The 5,632-nt window shown below is 49.4% G+C and overlaps 1 pseudogene; it reads right to left on the bottom strand.

The window, feature by feature from the left end:
- Positions 1-1,076: 1,076 nt before the first annotated feature.
- Positions 1,077-2,430, bottom strand: LOC108302279 (annotated as a pseudogene).
- Positions 2,431-5,632: the final 3,202 nt, after the last annotated feature.

Genomic DNA, 5,632 nt, shown 5'->3' on the forward strand with positions numbered 1-5,632 from the left:
GATACATCTGGGTATATAAGAGCCTAATAGGGCCCTGACAATCCTCCATGCTCTAGGGAAAACCTGCTTTGCCCTTTTTATCCTGGAGATTTAGGTGGTGTGCACCTGTGGTCCCAGCTACTTAGGAAGCTGAGACAGGAGGATTGCCTGAGCCAGGGAGGTTGAGGCTGCAGTGAGCCATGATTATGCCACTGCACTCCAGCCTGGGTGACAGAGTGAGACCCTGTCTCAAAATAATAATAATCCTGAAGACTTAGACCTCTATGTATTTACTACCTCCCTGCAATCTTCCACCAGAAGTAGAAGGCACTGGCCATTTAAATTACTGGCGACCACTGGAGAAGAGAATTATGGTGCCTTAGCTGTGGAACCACTTATGGCCCTGCTTAGAGTGTAGGCTTTAGGTTTGGTCTGTTGACTTGATGCTACTAAACTCTAACTGCCTGAAACCAGCAGCTCTCCTGGACTGCTTGCTAGAGGCTTAAAGGCATTTGGTTGGACTCCATTGCTTGCTCACAGCCTAGTGGCAGGGTGGTGGCCTCAGGGCTGAGGTTGTGATGAACCAGACACTCTGATGTGGAAACATGAAGCTGGTGGAATATTCACGTTTTTCAGTAAGGGTGGGAGGGAACAGGGACCCAGAAAGGGTCAGATGGATAACAAGGTATTATCTGTGGGCCTTTTTACCCTGGAAAGGAATTTCAGGTGGGTTAAACCCCACCAGCATTCTCTGAAACTAGGCAGAAGAATAATCTAGGGGAAGCTGTTTGTTCAGAAATGAAGATGCTGGAAGTGGGCGAGGACCCTGTCAGAGTGATGGAGAAAGAACAGGCATCCCCATCGTATCCAGAACCCACAGGCTTCAAAGGGACCAGTGACTTGATTTATATCCAGTGCTTTATTAAAGATAAATAGTCTTATAAGAAGAGAAGTAAATGTGTTCGCAGGCCAACAGAGAATGCACGTGTATGAGAAAGAGATGCATGAGGTCCCTGATCTGTGCTCTGAGGAGGTGGTCAGTCAGGCAGGGCCTGGGCCAACCAGTAAGGCAGATGAGGGTCCCTGTCCTAGGGAACTCACTGCTCCTAGGTGCCCCAGGAGATGTAGTCTGGCCGTGTGGCTGCATGGTACTCATCAATGAGCTGCTGCAGAATCTCCCTGGATGTGTCCATCTCATCAAAGTTTTCCTTGAACATGTCCTCCTTGCGGAACTGCTCGAGGAAGGCCTCCCACTTCCGCAACTTGTCATATTGGCGACAGGTTCTCTCAAAGAGCGAGGAGATGCTGGTGTGGTTGGCCATCATGAGCCCGCTGACCCGGTGGGCTGAGGGCAGGTAGGGAGACTTCCTTGACAGGGCCACCTGGATGCTGGCGGGGCCCCATGGGATGAAGTTGGCCAACTTCCGTTCCCTGATTCTCTGCAGGCTCTTGTGGACCTGGGTGGGGTCCACCTCTCCCTGGATGATGTTGAGGATGGCAATGTAGCAGTGGTTGGTCTGGCGGTCTCAGCCTGTGGACACCATCACATTCTTGGGCTGCAGGAGCCGCCTCATGACATCCAGGACCGTGGTCTTTCTCACGCTGGCCACTGACTGGTCCGTAGTGAGTGGGGTATAGCCGGTCATGAGGAAGTGGAGCCGCGGAGTGGGGATGAGTGAGGCGATGAGGCCAATGAGGTCATTGTTCGTGTAGCCGGGGTAGCGCAGGATGGTGGTGCTGGCCGACATGCTGGTGGACACCAGCTGGTTGATCTGGGAGAAGGACGGGTTCTGGATGTGCAGGTGGTCTGTGGCAATCCGGTTCAGGGCTGTGTTGTCTAGCACCACCACAGTCTGCGTTCTGCGTCAGCCCCTTGAGTGTGAGGAGTGAATTGTAAGGCTGGACCACCACGTTGCTCATCTCGTCCTGGTTGGGAAACACTGAGTATGTCTGCACCAGTTTCTTTGGATACCTGTCATTCAGCCGTTCTAAGAGGTAGGAGCCCAGGCCAGAGCCTGTCCCCCCAGCAATGGAGTGACACAGCACAAAGCCCTCTAGACTGTCACTACCATCTGCCTCCCGGTCTATGATGTCAAAAACGTCCTCGTGGATCTTCTCTCCCTGGGAGAATCCACTGGCCCAGTTGTTGCCAGCTCCTCCCCCATGCTCCGACAGGTGGATGTTCTCTGGGTTGTAGAGCTTGGCATAGGGGGAGTTGAGGATGGAGTGGATCACCCGGGGCTCCAGGTCCAGCAGCACAGCCCGGGGGATGTAGTGCTCGTCGTCTGCCTGGTAGAAAAGGACATCCTTGCAGTCAGTGCCCTCGGTGGTGAACTCCTCCACGATGCCCTCGGGGCTGATACCATGCTCAGCGCACAGCTGTTTCCAGAACTCACACCCAATCTGATTGCTGCACTGGTCCAACTGTAGGGTGATGATTTCCCTCAGCATCGCTCCTCAGGCACAGGTGTTGCAGCCGCTCCCGCCGCACGCACGCCGAATTTTTTTTCTTGTAGAGATCAAAAAAAAAAAAAAAAAAAAAAAGTCTGCTCTCAAACCCCTGGGCTAAAACGATCTTCCTGCCTCAGCCTCCCAAAGTGCTGGGATTATAAGCATAAGCCGCTGTGTCTGGTGCTAGGAAAACTTCTTGCCCTGTGCTAGGAAAAGATTTTTTCCTAGTGGAAAGAAAGTTGACCAGTGGGGGGGAAAAAGTTTCTTCCCACTAGGAGCTTACAGTTTAGTGACAGAGACATACACCAATAAGAATTAATTTAGGGCCGGGCACTGTGGCTCACGCCTGTAATCCTAGCACTTTGGGAGGCCGAGGTGGGTGGATCACCTGAGGTCAGGAGTTCAAGACCCGCCTGGCCATCATGGTGAAACCCCATTAAAAAAAAAAAAAAGAAAGAAAGAAAAAAAAAAAAGAATTAATTTATTTGGGAGGCTGAGGTAGGTGGATTGCTTCAGCCCAGGAGTTTGAGACCAGGCTGGGCAACATGGAGAAACCCCGTCTCTACTAAAAATACAAAAATTAGCCTGGCATGGTGTTGCACACTTGCAGTCACAGCTATTCAGGAGGCTGAGGTGAGAGGATCACCTGAGCCCAGGATGTGTAAGTTGCGTGTAGTGAGCTGAGATCGCACTGGGTTACAGAGGCAGAGCCTGTCTCAAAAAAAAAAAAAGAACAAAAGTATTTACTGTGGAACAGCACTTGAGTGCTGGTTATGTGGGCCTCAGGTAGGCAGAGATAATGGCAAAGGAGAGGGCACTCAGGATGAAGGAACTTGCTAGGTGGAAGGCTGGAAGTGAGAGAGTACATGGCACATTTGAGGAATGTGGTAAGTAGCCCTTAGACTGATATATAGGAAGCATAAAGGAAAATAGCGGATAAGGCTGGGTATGGTGTCTTATACTTGTAATCCCAGCATTTTGGGAGGCGGAGGCGGGTGGATCACGAGGTCAAGAGATCAAGATCATCCTGGCCAATATGGTGAACCCGCCCTCTCTACTAAAAACACAAAATTAGCTGGGCATAGTGGCACGCACGTGTAGTCCCAGCTACTCGGGAGGCTGAGGCAGGAAAATCGCTTGAACCTGGGAGGCAGAGGTTGCAGTAAGCCAAGATCGTGCCAACATACTGCAGCCTGGCAACAGAGAGAAACTCCATCTCAAAAAAAGAAAGAAAGAAAAAGAAGATAGCAGATAAAGCCAGAGAGGGGATGTGGGCACTGGATCACAAGGGACCAGCTATGGCTTTCTGAAGTGTTTGGATTTTATTCTGGGGGCAATAGAGGGCCACTGAACGCTCTCAAGGAGGAGTATAAGAAATACAGAATGAGGCCGGGCACGGTGGCTCAAGCCTGTAATCCCAGCACTTTGGGAGGCCAAGGCGGGTGGATCACGAGGTCAAGAGATCGAGACCATCCTGGTCAACATGGTGAAACCCTGTCTCTACTAAAAATACAAAAAATTAGCTGGGCATGGTGGTGTGTGCCTGTAATCCCAGCTACTCAGGAGGCTGAGGCAGGAGAATTGCCTGAATCTAGGAGGTGGAGGTTGCGGTAAGCCGAGATAGCGCCATTGCACTCAAGCCTGGGTAACATGAGTGAAACTCCGTCTCAAAAAAAAAAAAAGAAAAAGAAATACAGAATGAAAGAGTGACTCCCCACTGTGTTTTGGGTGGACACCATCCTGTGGCCAGGACCCTTTTAGGAAAATTTCACAGTGGGTGCTGAGCAGCATCTATTCTCTGAGGCTAGCTTGTCCCTTGGTCAGACCACCTCTTTATGAGATTTTCCCTTTAAAAAAGTTTATTATTAGCCAGATATGGTGGCGCATGCCTGTAATCCCAGCTACTCGGGAGGCTGAGGCAGGAGAATCGCTTGAACCTGGATGGTGGAGGTTGCAGTGAGCCGAGATTGTGCCATTGCACTCCAGCCTGGGCAACAAGAGCGAAACTCCGTCTCAAAAATAAATAAATAAATAAATAAATAAATAAATAAATAGAATGGGTGCGGTGGCTCACGTCTATAATCCCAGCACTTTGGGAGGCCGAGGTGGGTGGATCACGAGGTCAAGAGATCGAGACCATCCTGGTCAACATGGTGAAACCCCGTCTCTACTAAAAATACAAAAAAACATTAGCTGGGCATGGTGGCATGTACCTGTAGTCCCAGCTACTTGGGAGGCTGAGTCAGGAGAATTGCTTGAACCCAGGAGGCGGAGGTTGCGGTGAGCCGAGATCACACCATTGCACTCCAGCCTGGGTAACAAGAGCAAAACCCTGTCTCAGAAAAATAAATAAGTAAATAAATACAATAAAATAAATTTATTGATACGTAATTGTTGTACATATGTATGGGGTACATGTGACATTTTGATACAAGCATGTAGTGTATAATGATCAAATCTGGGGAATTGGTATATCCATCACCTCAAATATTTATGATTGTGTTGGGTACATTCTGAATCTTCTATTTTGAAATATACAATAAGTTATTAACTATAGTTGCCCTATCTAACCATATTTTTTTTGTTAGAAGACAGGGTTTCACCATGTTGGCCTGGCTGGTCTTGAACTGACCTCAGGTGATCCGACCTCCTCAGCCTCCCAAAGTGCTGAGATTACAGGCATGAGCCACCATGCCCGGCCTCTAACCATGTTTTTGTACCCATTAACCAATCCCTCTTTAGCCTTCTTCCCCACTATCCTTCCCATTTTGTGGTAACCACCATTCTATTCACTACCTCCATAAGACCAAATTTTTTAGCTCCCATATGAGTGAGAACATGCGATGTTTGTCTTTCTGTGTCAGTTTATTTCACTTAACATAATGACTTCCAGTTCCAACCATGTTGCTGCAGATGACAGGATTTCATTCTGAAATAGCTGAATAATATTTCATTGTGTAGCCAGGAACGGTGGCACGTGCCTGTAGTCCCAGCTACTCGGAAGGCTGAGACTGGAGAATCGCTTGAGTCCAGGAGTTCTGGGCTGTAGTGTGCTATGCCAATGGGGTGTCCGCACTAAGTTCAGCATCAATTTGGTGACCTCCCAGGAGCGGGGGACCACCAGGTTGCCTAAGGAGGGGTGAACCAGTCCAGGTCAGAAACGGAGCAGGTCAAAACTCCTGTGCTGATCAGTAGTGGGATC

Source organism: Cebus imitator, unplaced genomic scaffold (genome assembly GCF_001604975.1).
Source record: "Cebus imitator isolate Cc_AM_T3 unplaced genomic scaffold, Cebus_imitator-1.0 Scaffold39, whole genome shotgun sequence".
NCBI lineage: Eukaryota > Metazoa > Chordata > Mammalia > Primates > Cebidae > Cebus > Cebus imitator.